The 18,708-nt window shown below is 36.1% G+C and overlaps 1 long non-coding RNA gene across 8 annotated transcripts; it reads left to right on the top strand.

The window, feature by feature from the left end:
* Nucleotides 1-1,179: 1,179 nt before the first annotated feature.
* Nucleotides 1,180-18,634, top strand: LOC124370173. Of its 8 annotated transcripts, XR_006923155.1 has the most exons (9): nucleotides 1,180-1,225; nucleotides 2,481-2,780; nucleotides 4,065-4,335; nucleotides 5,594-5,893; nucleotides 7,148-8,221; nucleotides 9,477-9,776; nucleotides 11,062-11,332; nucleotides 12,591-13,664; nucleotides 14,952-18,619. It is a non-coding gene; the product is annotated as an uncharacterized LOC124370173 (long non-coding RNA). The 8 variants fall into 8 exon arrangements; XR_006923157.1 differs by lacking the exons at nucleotides 1,180-1,225; nucleotides 2,481-2,780 and having other exon boundaries at nucleotides 4,041-4,335; nucleotides 14,952-15,222; nucleotides 16,506-18,623; XR_006923156.1 differs by lacking the exons at nucleotides 1,180-1,225; nucleotides 2,481-2,780 and having other exon boundaries at nucleotides 4,041-4,335; nucleotides 14,952-16,776; nucleotides 18,060-18,621.
* Nucleotides 18,635-18,708: the final 74 nt, after the last annotated feature.

The raw sequence follows: 18,708 nt of genomic DNA, 5'->3' as shown, positions 1-18,708 counted from the left end.
GAGGCCAACTCAGGGTTACATTTGGAACATGATCATTATGTTGGAACGGAAACTAACATACTTCAAAACGAGAACTATGGCCATGCTACAAACGTTGTTTTGTCACTAATGAATAATTTATTTGACAAAGGCTACTGTGTATTTGCAGACAATTTTTACTGCAGTCCTCAAGCCGCTTTAGCTCTAAATATAAGAAAAACTGACCTGGTGGGAACTATACGAAAAAACCGTAAGGGTTTGCCAAAGCACGCCATGGGCAAAAAACTTAAAAAAATGAAGCAGTTGAAGAATCAGGACGAATGATGTATTTGAAATGGGCTGACAAACGTGATGTTCATCTCATGTTCACTAAACATGAACTTGACTTCAAAGAGGTGTCAATAAATGGCAAAGTCACACTAGTACACAATCACTACGCACGAGTAACTCCTCAGGAAAAGATGGGATATCATCAAAAATTCTAAAGTCCTGTGCCGAACTTTTGGCTGTGCCTCTAGCTCATTTAACAAATGCATCCTTCCAAACTGGAGTTTTTCCTCAACCTCTCAAAATAGCAATTGTGAAGCCTTTGTTTAAAAATGGAAATCATCAGGACCCAGAAAACTACAGGCCAATATCTATACTCTCCACATTTTCTAAGGTCTTGGAAAGGCTCTTTCTTATCCGTCTTGAATCTTTCCTTGAATTGAACAAGGTGGTCTGTCACCAACAATTTGGGTTTAGAAAGGGTGTTTCTACTACAGATGCAATATTTAATTTTGTATCAGAGATTGTTTCTTCGCTTGATGATCACAGGTACACCTTTGCTCTGTTTTTGGACCAAAGTAAGGCGTTCGATGTAGTACCTCACAATTTGTTACTTGAAAAAGTCCGACAGGTCGGTATTAGAGGCAAGGCTTATGATTGGGTTTCATCTTTTGTGCTCAACCGAAAACAAGTGGTGGCTGTTCCATATATTGACAGTTCGGATTGCCTGGGCACATACGAGTCGAAGGAGTTGTCTACTTTGACAGGTGTACTACAGGGTTCCGTTCTCGGACCTATACTTTTTCTCTTATTTGTGAATGATATCCCTACAGCTGTAAATATTGGTAACTTATGTCTTTTTGCTGATGACACATCCTTCAGCATTTCCAATGGAAACAGAGAGCGTGGGGTGGGGGGGGGGGGGGGTGATTTCAACGAGATGGTATCCCACTACTTCCCTATCATGTTGGATGTAAAGGTTGGTTTTATCTCTGATATAGACAGTTAATGTGGCTAAGAATAATATACCGCAACTCTTTAAGTATAAGGATAATCGTCACAAAGATCTGGAGAGACGAAAAAATACCAAAATCATTCAAATGTGCTACCTCCTTCTTTTAATATTAAAAATCATTGAATTTAGCATGTGACGTCAGAGTGTTCTTTCTCTGTACAAGATCGCCCAAGTTATCACTTTCTATTACATGGGTGGCCAGACACTAACTGCGGCAATGGAGACTGATGGTATTTGGGCTTAGAGGGTGTGCGTGATGAGTGAATGTTTTTTTTCGTGTATACCTGTTTTCACATTTTGTTTTTAATCGCGTTGATTATTGTATTTATATTAATAGCTAACCAGGAAAGGCAACGTAGTTTAATGCATTTCTACTTTGTTGTAATTGTAATTGTTAAATAAGAACCATAAGTGAGCTTAAAATCTAAAAAAACGCCTTATTTATCTATTTATCCTAGCAACGATGGACACCATTTGTAGAAAAATGAATTACGAAAACGACTAGTGTTGTTTACATATTTGTATTTCCACCTTGTAATTCCACCTCGTCGGAGGGTGGAATTACAAGCGAAGGTGGAAGACTAAAAAAGGATTACGTGGATTTATACCGGACTCATTTAGGAAGTTGTATAATGAACTCCATGCCTGGCTATTTTCCTGAAAGTGATTTTGAGGGGGACTGCAGCTCCTAAAACATAACAATGGCGCATAGGGCCAAAATAGCATACATCACATCACAGGGATTTTCTATCTTTAAAAAAAGGAAGAGGCCGATCCCGTTGTAGCTTTATTTTGCCTGTTTACAATTGCCCGATAAAACGTATAACAGTCACATGATTTGAACCTGCGCTATGTCTATTCATACCCAAAGTTCGACGTCTCCGTTGTGATAAACTTGCCAAAGTCAAAATTGACAATAAGCAAATTGACGTTTGAAATATTCTTTTCCAATTATCCGTCATCAATAATATATTTTGAACAAAGAAAAGTTTATGATCATATTTCAATAATATTTTAAACCTGATATGACTACTTACCAGTTATAGATCAGTATCCCATATGGATTTATGTAGTATTAATGTTCTAGTTATTACACAAATGTTTAAAGTACCGATAATGTTTTGATTTTTTAAATAAAAATATGTAACTTTCATTGCTATTTAGTGTGTATTTTTAATGGATTAGTATTTAGTAACGTTAATTAATCATTTTTTTTAAGCTGCGCCTTTATGGAATGGTGGACATAAGACTACTGGGGAAGGTCTACCCAGTGTGGACGGCGAGGTAGTAGTCCACACCGACACCTACACAGTGCAACTTCGTCGGAGGGTGGAATTACAAGCGAAGGTGGAAGACTTAAAAAGGATTACGTGGATTTATACCGGACTCATTTAGGAAGTTGTATAATGAACTCCATGCCTGGCTATTTTCTTGAATGGTCGGCCCTGGACTTCAGTATGACAAGCGCGTGTTCAACGAGATGGTATCCCACTACTTCCCTATCATGTTGGATGTAAAGGTTGGTTTTATCTCTGATATAGACAGTTAATGTGGCTAAGAATAATATACCGCAACTCTTTAAGTATAAGGATAATCGTCACAAAGATCTGGAGAGACGAAAAAATACCAAAATCATTCAAATGTGCTACCTCCTTCTTTTAATATTAAAAATCATTGAATTTAGCATGTGACGTCAGAGTGTTCTTTCTCTGTACAAGATCGCCCAAGTTATCACTTTCTATTACATGGGTGGCCAGACACTAACTGCGGCAATGGAGACTGATGGTATTTGGGCTTAGAGGGTGTGCGTGATGAGTGAATGTTTTTTTTCGTGTATACCTGTTTTCACATTTTGTTTTTAATCGCGTTGATTATTGTATTTATATTAATAGCTAACCAGGAAAGGCAACGTAGTTTAATGCATTTCTACTTTGTTGTAATTGTAATTGTTAAATAAGAACCATAAGTGAGCTTAAAATCTAAAAAAACGCCTTATTTATCTATTTATCCTAGCAACGATGGACACCATTTGTAGAAAAATGAATTACGAAAACGACTAGTGTTGTTTACATATTTGTATTTCCACCTTGTAATTCCACCTCGTCGGAGGGTGGAATTACAAGCGAAGGTGGAAGACTAAAAAAGGATTACGTGGATTTATACCGGACTCATTTAGGAAGTTGTATAATGAACTCCATGCCTGGCTATTTTCCTGAAAGTGATTTTGAGGGGGACTGCAGCTCCTAAAACATAACAATGGCGCATAGGGCCAAAATAGCATACATCACATCACAGGGATTTTCTATCTTTAAAAAAAGGAAGAGGCCGATCCCGTTGTAGCTTTATTTTGCCTGTTTACAATTGCCCGATAAAACGTATAACAGTCACATGATTTGAACCTGCGCTATGTCTATTCATACCCAAAGTTCGACGTCTCCGTTGTGATAAACTTGCCAAAGTCAAAATTGACAATAAGCAAATTGACGTTTGAAATATTCTTTTCCAATTATCCGTCATCAATAATATATTTTGAACAAAGAAAAGTTTATGATCATATTTCAATAATATTTTAAACCTGATATGACTACTTACCTGTTATAGATCAGTATCCCATATGGATTTATGTAGTATTAATGTTCTAGTTATTACACAAATGTTTAAAGTACCGATAATGTTTTGATTTTTTAAATAAAAATATGTAACTTTCATTGCTATTTAGTGTGTATTTTTAATGGATTAGTATTTAGTAACGTTAATTAATCATTTTTTTTATGCTGCGCCTTTATGGAATGGTGGACATAAGACTACTGGGGAAGGTCTACCCAGTGTGGACGGCGAGGTAGTAGTCCACACCGACACCTACACAGTGCAACTTCGTCGGAGGGTGGAATTACAAGCGAAGGTGGAAGACTTAAAAAGGATTACGTGGATTTATACCGGACTCATTTAGGAAGTTGTATAATGAACTCCATGCCTGGCTATTTTCTTGAATGGTCGGCCCTGGACTTCAGTATGACAAGCGCGTGTTCAACGAGATGGTATCCCACTACTTCCCTATCATGTTGGATGTAAAGGTTGGTTTTATCTCTGATATAGACAGTTAATGTGGCTAAGAATAATATACCGCAACTCTTTAAGTATAAGGATAATCGTCACAAAGATCTGGAGAGACGAAAAAATACCAAAATCATTCAAATGTGCTACCTCCTTCTTTTAATATTAAAAATCATTGAATTTAGCATGTGACGTCAGAGTGTTCTTTCTCTGTACAAGATCGCCCAAGTTATCACTTTCTATTACATGGGTGGCCAGACACTAACTGCGGCAATGGAGACTGATGGTATTTGGGCTTAGAGGGTGTGCGTGATGAGTGAATGTTTTTTTTCGTGTATACCTGTTTTCACATTTTGTTTTTAATCGCGTTGATTATTGTATTTATATTAATAGCTAACCAGGAAAGGCAACGTAGTTTAATGCATTTCTACTTTGTTGTAATTGTAATTGTTAAATAAGAACCATAAGTGAGCTTAAAATCTAAAAAAACGCCTTATTTATCTATTTATCCTAGCAACGATGGACACCATTTGTAGAAAAATGAATTACGAAAACGACTAGTGTTGTTTACATATTTGTATTTCCACCTTGTAATTCCACCTCGTCGGAGGGTGGAATTACAAGCGAAGGTGGAAGACTAAAAAAGGATTACGTGGATTTATACCGGACTCATTTAGGAAGTTGTATAATGAACTCCATGCCTGGCTATTTTCCTGAAAGTGATTTTGAGGGGGACTGCAGCTCCTTAAAACATAACAATGGCGCATAGGGCCAAAATAGCATACATCACATCACAGGGATTTTCTATCTTTAAAAAAAGGAAGAGGCCGATCCCGTTGTAGCTTTATTTTGCCTGTTTACAATTGCCCGATAAAACGTATAACAGTCACATGATTTGAACCTGCGCTATGTCTATTCATACCCAAAGTTCGACGTCTCCGTTGTGATAAACTTGCCAAAGTCAAAATTGACAATAAGCAAATTGACGTTTGAAATATTCTTTTCCAATTATCCGTCATCAATAATACATTTTGAACAAAGAAAAGTTTATGATCATATTTCAATAATATTTTAAACCTGATATGACTACTTACCAATGTTATAGATCAGTATCCCATATGGATTTATGTAGTATTAATGTTCTAGTTATTACACAAATGTTTAAAGTACCGATAATGTTTTGATTTTTTAAATAAAAATATGTAACTTTCATTGCTATTTAGTGTGTATTTTTAATGGATTAGTATTTAGTAACGTTAATTAATCATTTTTTTTAAGCTGCGCCTTTATGGAATGGTGGACATAAGACTACTGGGGAAGGTCTACCCAGTGTGGACGGCGAGGTAGTAGTCCACACCGACACCTACACAGTGCAACTTCGTCGGAGGGTGGAATTACAAGCGAAGGTGGAAGACTTAAAAAGGATTACGTGGATTTATACCGGACTCATTTAGGAAGTTGTATAATGAACTCCATGCCTGGCTATTTTCTTGAATGGTCGGCCCTGGACTTCAGTATGACAAGCGCGTGTTCAACGAGATGGTATCCCACTACTTCCCTATCATGTTGGATGTAAAGGTTGGTTTTATCTCTGATATAGACAGTTAATGTGGCTAAGAATAATATACCGCAACTCTTTAAGTATAAGGATAATCGTCACAAAGATCTGGAGAGACGAAAAAATACCAAAATCATTCAAATGTGCTACCTCCTTCTTTTAATATTAAAAGTCATTGAATTTAGCATGTGACGTCAGAGTGTTCTTTCTCTGTACAAGATCGCCCAAGTTATCACTTTCTATTACATGGGTGGCCAGACACTAACTGCGGCAATGGAGACTGATGGTATTTGGGCTTAGAGGGTGTGCGTGATGAGTGAATGTTTTTTTTCGTGTATACCTGTTTTCACATTTTGTTTTTAATCGCGTTGATTATTGTATTTATATTAATAGCTAACCAGGAAAGGCAACGTAGTTTAATGCATTTCTACTTTGTTGTAATTGTAATTGTTAAATAAGAACCATAAGTGAGCTTAAAATCTAAAAAAACGCCTTATTTATCTATTTATCCTAGCAACGATGGACACCATTTGTAGAAAAATGAATTACGAAAACGACTAGTGTTGTTTACATATTTGTATTTCCACCTTGTAATTCCACCTCGTCGGAGGGTGGAATTACAAGCGAAGGTGGAAGACTAAAAAAGGATTACGTGGATTTATACCGGACTCATTTAGGAAGTTGTATAATGAACTCCATGCCTGGCTATTTTCCTGAAAGTGATTTTGAGGGGGACTGCAGCTCTTAAAACATAACAATGGCGCATAGGGCCAAAATAGCATACATCACATCACAGGGATTTTCTATCTTTAAAAAAAGGAAGAGGCCGATCCCGTTGTAGCTTTATTTTGCCTGTTTACAATTGCCCGATAAAACGTATAACAGTCACATGATTTGAACCTGCGCTATGTCTATTCATACCCAAAGTTCGACGTCTCCGTTGTGATAAACTTGCCAAAGTCAAAATTGACAATAAGCAAATTGACGTTTGAAATATTCTTTTCCAATTATCCGTCATCAATAATATATTTTGAACAAAGAAAAGTTTATGATCATATTTCAATAATATTTTAAACCTGATATGACTACTTACCTGTTATAGATCAGTATCCCATATGGATTTATGTAGTATTAATGTTCTAGTTATTACATAAATGTTTAAAGTACCGATAATGTTTTGATTTTTTAAATAAAAATATGTAACTTTCATTGCTATTTAGTGTGTATTTTTAATGGATTAGTATTTAGTAACGTTAATTAATCATTTTTTTAAGCTGCGCCTTTATGGAATGGTGGACATAAGACTACTGGGGAAGGTCTACCCAGTGTGGACGGCGAGGTAGTAGTCCACACCGACACCTACACAGTGCAACTTCGTCGGAGGGTGGAATTACAAGCGAAGGTGGAAGACTTAAAAAGGATTAAGTGAATTTATACCGGACTCATTTAGGAAGTTGTATAATGAACTCCATGCCTGACTATTTTCCTGAAAGTGATTTTGAGGGGGACTGCAGCTCCTAAAACATAACAATGGCGCATAGGGCCAAAATAGCATAAATCACATCACGGGGATTTTCTTTCTTTAAAAAAAGGAAGAGGCCGATCCCGTTGTAGCTTTATTTTGCCTGTTTACAATTGCCCGATAAAACGTATAACAGTCACGTGATTTGAACCTGCGCTATGTCTATTCATACCCAAAGTTCGACGTCTCCGTTGTGATAAACTTGCCAAAGTCAAAATTGACAAAAAGCAAATTGGCGTTTGAAATATTCCTTTCCAATTATCCGTCATCAATAATATATTTTGAACAAAGAAAAGTTTATGATCACTTTTCAATAATATTTTAAACCTGATATGACTACTTACCAGATATAGATCAGTATCCCATATGGATTTATGTAGTATTAATAATCTTGTTATTACACAAATGTTTAAAGTACCGATAATGTTTTGATTTTTTAAATAAAAATATGTAACTTTCATTGCTATTTAGTGTGTATTTTTAATGGATTAGTATTTAGTAACGTTAATTAATCATTTTTTTTAAGCTGCGCCTTTATGGAATGGTGGACATAAGACTACTGGGGAAGGTCTACCCAGTGTGGACGGCGAGGTAGTAGTCCACACCGACACCTACACAGTGCAACTTCGTCGGAGGGTGGAATTACAAGCGAAGGTGGAAGACTTAAAAAGGATTACGTGGATTTATACCGGACTCATTTAGGAAGTTGTATAATGAACTCCATGCCTGGCTATTTTCTTGAATGGTCGGCCCTGGACTTCAGTATGACAAGCGCGTGTTCAACGAGATGGTATCCCACTACTTCCCTATCATGTTGGATGTAAAGGTTGGTTTTATCTCTGATATAGACAGTTAATGTGGCTAAGAATAATATACCGCAACTCTTTAAGTATAAGGATAATCGTCACAAAGATCTGGAGAGACGAAAAAATACCAAAATCATTCAAATGTGCTACCTCCTTCTTTTAATATTAAAAATCATTGAATTTAGCATGTGACGTCAGAGTGTTCTTTCTCTGTACAAGATCGCCCAAGTTATCACTTTCTATTACATGGGTGGCCAGACACTAACTGCGGCAATGGAGACTGATGGTATTTGGGCTTAGAGGGTGTGCGTGATGAGTGAATGTTTTTTTTCGTGTATACCTGTTTTCACATTTTGTTTTTAATCGCGTTGATTATTGTATTTATATTAATAGCTAACCAGGAAAGGCAACGTAGTTTAATGCATTTCTACTTTGTTGTAATTGTAATTGTTAAATAAGAACCATAAGTGAGCTTAAAATCTAAAAAAACGCCTTATTTATCTATTTATCCTAGCAACGATGGACACCATTTGTAGAAAAATGAATTACGAAAACGACTAGTGTTGTTTACATATTTGTATTTCCACCTTGTAATTCCACCTCGTCGGAGGGTGGAATTACAAGCGAAGGTGGAAGACTAAAAAAGGATTACGTGGATTTATACCGGACTCATTTAGGAAGTTGTATAATGAACTCCATGCCTGGCTATTTTCCTGAAAGTGATTTTGAGGGGGACTGCAGCTCCTAAAACATAACAATGGCGCATAGGGCCAAAATAGCATACATCACATCACAGGGATTTTCTATCTTTAAAAAAAGGAAGAGGCCGATCCCGTTGTAGCTTTATTTTGCCTGTTTACAATTGCCCGATAAAACGTATAACAGTCACATGATTTGAACCTGCGCTATGTCTATTCATACCCAAAGTTCGACGTCTCCGTTGTGATAAACTTGCCAAAGTCAAAATTGACAATAAGCAAATTGACGTTTGAAATATTCTTTTCCAATTATCCGTCATCAATAATACATTTTGAACAAAGAAAAGTTTATGATCATATTTCAATAATATTTTAAACCTGATATGACTACTTACCTGTTATAGATCAGTATCCCATATGGATTTATGTAGTATTAATGTTCTAGTTATTACACAAATGTTTAAAGTACCGATAATGTTTTGATTTTTTAAATAAAAATATGTAACTTTCATTGCTATTTAGTGTGTATTTTTAATGGATTAGTATTTAGTAACGTTAATTAATCATTTTTTTTAAGCTGCGCCTTTATGGAATGGTGGACATAAGACTACTGGGGAAGGTCTACCCAGTGTGGACGGCGAGGTAGTAGTCCACACCGACACCTACACAGTGCAACTTCGTCGGAGGGTGGAATTACAAGCGAAGGTGGAAGACTTAAAAAGGATTACGTGGATTTATACCGGACTCATTTAGGAAGTTGTATAATGAACTCCATGCCTGGCTATTTTCTTGAATGGTCGGCCCTGGACTTCAGTATGACAAGCGCGTGTTCAACGAGATGGTATCCCACTACTTCCCTATCATGTTGGATGTAAAGGTTGGTTTTATCTCTGATATAGACAGTTAATGTGGCTAAGAATAATATACCGCAACTCTTTAAGTATAAGGATAATCGTCACAAAGATCTGGAGAGACGAAAAAATACCAAAATCATTCAAATGTGCTACCTCCTTCTTTTAATATTAAAAATCATTGAATTTAGCATGTGACGTCAGAGTGTTCTTTCTCTGTACAAGATCGCCCAAGTTATCACTTTCTATTACATGGGTGGCCAGACACTAACTGCGGCAATGGAGACTGATGGTATTTGGGCTTAGAGGGTGTGCGTGATGAGTGAATGTTTTTTTTCGTGTATACCTGTTTTCACATTTTGTTTTTAATCGCGTTGATTATTGTATTTATATTAATAGCTAACCAGGAAAGGCAACGTAGTTTAATGCATTTCTACTTTGTTGTAATTGTAATTGTTAAATAAGAACCATAAGTGAGCTTAAAATCTAAAAAAACGCCTTATTTATCTATTTATCCTAGCAACGATGGACACCATTTGTAGAAAAATGAATTACGAAAACGACTAGTGTTGTTTACATATTTGTATTTCCACCTTGTAATTCCACCTCGTCGGAGGGTGGAATTACAAGCGAAGGTGGAAGACTAAAAAAGGATTACGTGGATTTATACCGGACTCATTTAGGAAGTTGTATAATGAACTCCATGCCTGGCTATTTTCCTGAAAGTGATTTTGAGGGGGACTGCAGCTCCTAAAACATAACAATGGCGCATAGGGCCAAAATAGCATAAATCACATCACAGGGATTTTCTATCTTTAAAAAAAGGAAGAGGCCGATCCCGTTGTAGCTTTATTTTGCCTGTTTACAATTGCCCGATAAAACGTATAACAGTCACATGATTTGAACCTGCGCTATGTCTATTCATACCCAAAGTTCGACGTCTCCGTTGTGATAAACTTGCCAAAGTCAAAATTGACAATAAGCAAATTGACGTTTGAAATATTCTTTTCCAATTATCCGTCATCAATAATACATTTTGAACACAAGAAAAGTTTATGATCATATTTCAATAATATTTTAAACCTGATATGACTACTTACCAATTATAGATCAGTATCCCATATGGATTTATGTAGTATTAATAATCTTGTTATTACACAAATGTTTAAAGTACCGATAATGTTTTGATTTTTTAAATAAAAATATGTAACTTTCATTGCTATTTAGTGTGTATTTTTAATGGATTAGTATTTAGTAACGTTAATTAATCATTTTTTTTATGCTGCGCCTTTATGGAATGGTGGACATAAGACTACTGGGGAAGGTCTACCCAGTGTGGACGGCGAGGTAGTAGTCCACACCGACACCTACACAGTGCAACTTCGTCGGAGGGTGGAATTACAAGCGAAGGTGGAAGACTTAAAAAGGATTACGTGGATTTATACCGGACTCATTTAGGAAGTTGTATAATGAACTCCATGCCTGGCTATTTTCTTGAATGGTCGGCCCTGGACTTCAGTATGACAAGCGCGTGTTCAACGAGATGGTATCCCACTACTTCCCTATCATGTTGGATGTAAAGGTTGGTTTTATCTCTGATATAGACAGTTAATGTGGCTAAGAATAATATACCGCAACTCTTTAAGTATAAGGATAATCGTCACAAAGATCTGGAGAGACGAAAAAATACCAAAATCATTCAAATGTGCTACCTCCTTCTTTTAATATTAAAAATCATTGAATTTAGCATGTGACGTCAGAGTGTTCTTTCTCTGTACAAGATCGCCCAAGTTATCACTTTCTATTACATGGGTGGCCAGACACTAACTGCGGCAATGGAGACTGATGGTATTTGGGCTTAGAGGGTGTGCGTGATGAGTGAATGTTTTTTTTCGTGTATACCTGTTTTCACATTTTGTTTTTAATCGCGTTGATTATTGTATTTATATTAATAGCTAACCAGGAAAGGCAACGTAGTTTAATGCATTTCTACTTTGTTGTAATTGTAATTGTTAAATAAGAACCATAAGTGAGCTTAAAATCTAAAAAAAAAAACGCCTTATTTATCTATTTATCCTAGCAACGATGGACACCATTTGTAGAAAAATGAATTACGAAAACGACTAGTGTTGTTTACATATTTGTATTTCCACCTTGTAATTCCACCTCGTCGGAGGGTGGAATTACAAGCGAAGGTGGAAGACTAAAAAAGGATTACGTGGATTTATACCGGACTCATTTAGGAAGTTGTATAATGAACTCCATGCCTGGCTATTTTCCTGAAAGTGATTTTGAGGGGGACTGCAGCTCCTAAAACATAACAATGGCGCATAGGGCCAAAATAGCATACATCACATCACAGGGATTTTCTATCTTTAAAAAAAGGAAGAGGCCGATCCCGTTGTAGCTTTATTTTGCCTGTTTACAATTGCCCGATAAAACGTATAACAGTCACATGATTTGAACCTGCGCTATGTCTATTCATACCCAAAGTTCGACGTCTCCGTTGTGATAAACTTGCCAAAGTCAAAATTGACAATAAGCAAATTGACGTTTGAAATATTCTTTTCCAATTATCCGTCATCAATAATATATTTTGAACAAAGAAAAGTTTATGATCATATTTCAATAATATTTTAAACCTGATATGACTACTTACCTGTTATAGATCAGTATCCCATATGGATTTATGTAGTATTAATGTTCTAGTTATTACATAAATGTTTAAAGTACCGATAATGTTTTGATTTTTTAAATAAAAATATGTAACTTTCATTGCTATTTAGTGTGTATTTTTAATGGATTAGTATTTAGTAACGTTAATTAATCATTTTTTTAAGCTGCGCCTTTATGGAATGGTGGACATAAGACTACTGGGGAAGGTCTACCCAGTGTGGACGGCGAGGTAGTAGTCCACACCGACACCTACACAGTGCAACTTCGTCGGAGGGTGGAATTACAAGCGAAGGTGGAAGACTTAAAAAGGATTAAGTGAATTTATACCGGACTCATTTAGGAAGTTGTATAATGAACTCCATGCCTGACTATTTTCCTGAAAGTGATTTTGAGGGGGACTGCAGCTCCTAAAACATAACAATGGCGCATAGGGCCAAAATAGCATAAATCACATCACGGGGATTTTCTTTCTTTAAAAAAAGGAAGAGGCCGATCCCGTTGTAGCTTTATTTTGCCTGTTTACAATTGCCCGATAAAACGTATAACAGTCACGTGATTTGAACCTGCGCTATGTCTATTCATACCCAAAGTTCGACGTCTCCGTTGTGATAAACTTGCCAAAGTCAAAATTGACAAAAAGCAAATTGGCGTTTGAAATATTCCTTTCCAATTATCCGTCATCAATAATATATTTTGAACAAAGAAAAGTTTATGATCACTTTTCAATAATATTTTAAACCTGATATGACTACTTACCAGATATAGATCAGTATCCCATATGGATTTATGTAGTATTAATAATCTTGTTATTACACAAATGTTTAAAGTACCGATAATGTTTTGATTTTTTAAATAAAAATATGTAACTTTCATTGCTATTTAGTGTGTATTTTTAATGGATTAGTATTTAGTAACGTTAATTAATCATTTTTTTTATGCTGCGCCTTTATGGAATGGTGGACATAAGACTACTGGGGAAGGTCTACCCAGTGTGGACGGCGAGGTAGTAGTCCACACCGACACCTACACAGTGCAACTTCGTCGGAGGGTGGAATTACAAGCGAAGGTGGAAGACTTAAAAAGGATTACGTGGATTTATACCGGACTCATTTAGGAAGTTGTATAATGAACTCCATGCCTGGCTATTTTCTTGAATGGTCGGCCCTGGACTTCAGTATGACAAGCGCGTGTTCAACGAGATGGTATCCCACTACTTCCCTATCATGTTGGATGTAAAGGTTGGTTTTATCTCTGATATAGACAGTTAATGTGGCTAAGAATAATATACCGCAACTCTTTAAGTATAAGGATAATCGTCACAAAGATCTGGAGAGACGAAAAAATACCAAAATCATTCAAATGTGCTACCTCCTTCTTTTAATATTAAAAATCATTGAATTTAGCATGTGACGTCAGAGTGTTCTTTCTCTGTACAAGATCGCCCAAGTTATCACTTTCTATTACATGGGTGGCCAGACACTAACTGCGGCAATGGAGACTGATGGTATTTGGGCTTAGAGGGTGTGCGTGATGAGTGAATGTTTTTTTTTCGTGTATACCTGTTTTCACATTTTGTTTTTAATCGCGTTGATTATTGTATTTATATTAATAGCTAACCAGGAAAGGCAACGTAGTTTAATGCATTTCTACTTTGTTGTAATTGTAATTGTTAAATAAGAACCATAAGTGAGCTTAAAATCTAAAAAAAAACGCCTTATTTATCTATTTATCCTAGCAACGATGGACACCATTTGTAGAAAAATGAATTACGAAAACGACTAGTGTTGTTTACATATTTGTATTTCCACCTTGTAATTCCACCTCGTCGGAGGGTGGAATTACAAGCGAAGGTGGAAGACTAAAAAAGGATTACGTGGATTTATACCGGACTCATTTAGGAAGTTGTATAATGAACTCCATGCCTGGCTATTTTCCTGAAAGTGATTTTGAGGGGGACTGCAGCTCCTAAAACATAACAATGGCGCATAGGGCCAAAATAGCATAAATCACATCACAGGGATTTTCTATCTTTAAAAAAAGGAAGAGGCCGATCCCGTTGTAGCTTTATTTTGCCTGTTTACAATTGCCCGATAAAACGTATAACAGTCACATGATTTGAACCTGCGCTATGTCTATTCATACCCAAAGTTCGACGTCTCCGTTGTGATAAACTTGCCAAAGTCAAAATTGACAATAAGCAAATTGACGTTTGAAATATTCTTTTCCAATTATCCGTCATCAATAATACATTTTGAACAAAGAAAAGTTTATGATCATATTTCAATAATATTTTAAACCTGATATGACTACTTACCAATTATAGATCAGTATCCCATATGGATTTATGTAGTATTAATGTTCTAGTTATTACACAAATGTTTAAAGTACCGATAATGTTTTGATTTTTTAAATAAAAATATGTAACTTTCATTGCTATTTAGTGTGTATTTTTAATGGATTAGTATTTAGTAACGTTAATTAATCATTTTTTTTACGCTGCGCCTTTATGGAATGGTGGACATAAGACTACTGGGGAAGGTCTACCCAGTGTGGACGGCGAGGTAGTAGTCCACACCGACACCTACACAGTGCAACTTCGTCGGAGGGTGGAATTACAAGCGAAGGTGGAAGACTTAAAAAGGATTACGTGGATTTATACCGGACTCATTTAGGAAGTTGTATAATGAACTCCATGCCTGGCTATTTTCTTGAATGGTCGGCCCTGGACTTCAGTATGACAAGCGCGTGTTCAACGAGATGGTATCCCACTACTTCCCTATCATGTTGGATGTAAAGGTTGGTTTTATCTCTGATATAGACAGTTAATGTGGCTAAGAATAATATACCGCAACTCTTTAAGTATAAGGATAATCGTCACAAAGATCTGGAGAGACGAAAAAATACCAAAATCATTCAAATGTGCTACCTCCTTCTTTTAATATTAAAAATCATTGAATTTAGCATGTGACGTCAGAGTGTTCTTTCTCTGTACAAGATCGCCCAAGTTATCACTTTCTATTACATGGGTGGCCAGACACTAACTGCGGCAATGGAGACTGATGGTATTTGGGCTTAGAGGGTGTGCGTGATGAGTGAATGTTTTTTTTCGTGTATACCTGTTTTCACATTTTGTTTTTAATCGCGTTGATTATTGTATTTATATTAATAGCTAACCAGGAAAGGCAACGTAGTTTAATGCATTTCTACTTTGTTGTAATTGTAATTGTTAAATAAGAACCATAAGTGAGCTTAAAATCTAAAAAAACGCCTTATTTATCTATTTATCCTAGCAACGATGGACACCATTTGTAGAAAAATGAATTACGAAAACGACTAGTGTTGTTTACATATTTGTATTTCCACCTTGTAATTCCACCTCGTCGGAGGGTGGAATTACAAGCGAAGGTGGAAGACTAAAAAAGGATTACGTGGATTTATACCGGACTCATTTAGGAAGTTGTATAATGAACTCCATGCCTGGCTATTTTCCTGAAAGTGATTTTGAGGGGGACTGCAGCTCCTAAAACATAACAATGGCGCATAGGGCCAAAATAGCATACATCACATCACAGGGATTTTCTATCTTTAAAAAAAGGAAGAGGCCGATCCCGTTGTAGCTTTATTTTGCCTGTTTACAATTGCCCGATAAAACGTATAACAGTCACATGATTTGAACCTGCGCTATGTCTATTCATACCCAAAGTTCGACGTCTCCGTTGTGATAAACTTGCCAAAGTCAAAATTGACAATAAGCAAATTGACGTTTGAAATATTCTTTTCCAATTATCCGTCATCAATAATACATTTTGAACAAAGAAAAGTTTATGATCATATTTCAATAATATTTTAAACCTGATATGACTACTTACCAATTATAGATCAGTATCCCATATGGATTTATGTAGTATTAATGTTCTAGTTATTACACAAATGTTTAAAGTACCGATAATGTTTTGATTTTTTAAATAAAAATATGTAACTTTCATTGCTATTTAGTGTGTATTTTTAATGGATTAGTATTTAGTAACGTTAATTAATCATTTTTTTACGCTGCGCCTTTATGGAATGGTGGACATAAGACTACTGGGGAAGGTCTACCCAGTGTGGACGGCGAGGTAGTAGTCCACACCGACACCTACACAGTGCAACTTCGTCGGAGGGTGGAATTACAAGCGAAGGTGGAAGACTTAAAAAGGATTACGTGGATTTATACCGGACTCATTTAGGAAGTTGTATAATGAACTCCATGCCTGGCTATTTTCTTGAATGGTCGGCCCTGGACTTCAGTATGACAAGCGCGTGTTCAACGAGATGGTATCCCACTACTTCCCTATCATGTTGGATGTAAAGGTTGGTTTTATCTCTGATATAGACAGTTAATGTGGCTAAGAATAATATACCGCAACTCTTTAAGTATAAGGATAATCGTCACAAAGATCTGGAGAGACGAAAAAATACCAAAATCATTCAAATGTGCTACCTCCTTCTTTTAATATTAAAAATCATTGAATTTAGCATGTGACGTCAGAGTGTTCTTTCTCTGTACAAGATCGCCCAAGTTATCACTTTCTATTACATGGGTGGCCAGACACTAACTGCGGCAATGGAGACTGATGGTATTTGGGCTTAGAGGGTGTGCGTGATGAGTGAATGTTTTTTTTCGTGTATACCTGTTTTCACATTTTGTTTTTAATCGCGTTGATTATTGTATTTATATTAATAGCTAACCAGGAAAGGCAACGTAGTTTAATGCATTTCTACTTTGTTGTAATTGTAATTGTTAAATAAGAACCATAAGTGAGCTTAAAATCTAAAAAAACGCCTTATTTATCTATTTATCCTAGCAACGATGGACACCATTTGTAGAAAAATGAATTACGAAAACGACTAGTGTTGTTTACATATTTGTATTTCCACCTTGTAATTCCACCTCGTCGGAGGGTGGAATTACAAGCGAAGGTGGAAGACTAAAAAAGGATTACGTGGATTTATACCGGACTCATTTAGGAAGTTGTATAATGAACTCCATGCCTGGCTATTTTCCTGAAAGTGATTTTGAGGGGGACTGCAGCTCCTAAAACATAACAATGGCGCATAGGGCCAAAATAGCATACATCACATCACAGGGATTTTCTATCTTTAAAAAAAGGAAGAGGCCGATCCCGTTGTAGCTTTATTTTGCCTGTTTACAATTGCCCGATAAAACGTATAACAGTCACATGATTTGAACCTGCGCTATGTCTATTCATACCCAAAGTTCGACGTCTCCGTTGTGATAAACTTGCCAAAGTCAAAATTGACAATAAGCAAATTGACGTTTGAAATATTCTTTTCCAATTATCCGTCATCAATAATATATTTTGAACAAAGAAAAGTTTATGATCATATTTCAATAATATTTTAAACCTGATATGACTACTTACCTGTTATAGATCAGTATCCCATATGGATTTATGTAGTATTAATGTTCTAGTTATTACATAAATGTTTAAAGTACCGATAATGTTTTGATTTTTTAAATAAAAATATGTAACTTTCATTGCTATTTAGTGTGTATTTTTAATGGATTAGTATTTAGTAACGTTAATTAATCATTTTTTTACGCTGCGCCTTTATGGAATGGTGGACATAAGACTACTGGGGAAGGTCTACCCAGTGTGGACGGCGAGGTAGTAGTCCACACCGACACCTACACAGTGCAACTTCGTCGGAGGGTGGAATTACAAGCGAAGGTGGAAGACTTAAAAAGGATTACGTGAATTTATACCGGACTCATTTAGGAAGTTGTATAATGAACTCCATGCCTGACTATTTTCCTGAAAGTGATTTTGAGGGGGACTGCAGCTCCTAAAACATAACAATGGCGCATAGGGCCAAAATAGCATAAATCACATCACGGGGATTTTCTTTCTTTAAAAAAAGGAAGAGGCCGATCCCGTTGTAGCTTTATTTTGCCTGTTTACAATTGCCCGATAAAACGTATAACAGTCACGTGATTTGAACCTGCGCTATGTCTATTCATACCCAAAGTTCGACGTCTCCGTTGTGATAAACTTGCCAAAGTCAAAATTGACAAAAAGCAAATTGACGTTTGAAATATTGCTTTCCAATTATCCGTCATCAATAATACATTTTGAACAAAGAAAAGTTTATGATCATATGTCAATAATATTTTAAACCTGATATGACTACTTACCAGTAATAGATCAGTATCCCATATGGATTTATATAGTATTAATGTTCTTGTTATTACACATATGTTTAAAGTACCGATAATGTTTT

Source organism: Homalodisca vitripennis, unplaced genomic scaffold (assembly GCF_021130785.1).
Source record: "Homalodisca vitripennis isolate AUS2020 unplaced genomic scaffold, UT_GWSS_2.1 ScUCBcl_64;HRSCAF=893, whole genome shotgun sequence".
Lineage (NCBI taxonomy): Eukaryota > Metazoa > Arthropoda > Insecta > Hemiptera > Cicadellidae > Homalodisca > Homalodisca vitripennis.
Note: the sequence above shows the minus strand (reverse complement) of the source record. Positions and strands in the feature narration are given on the sequence as shown.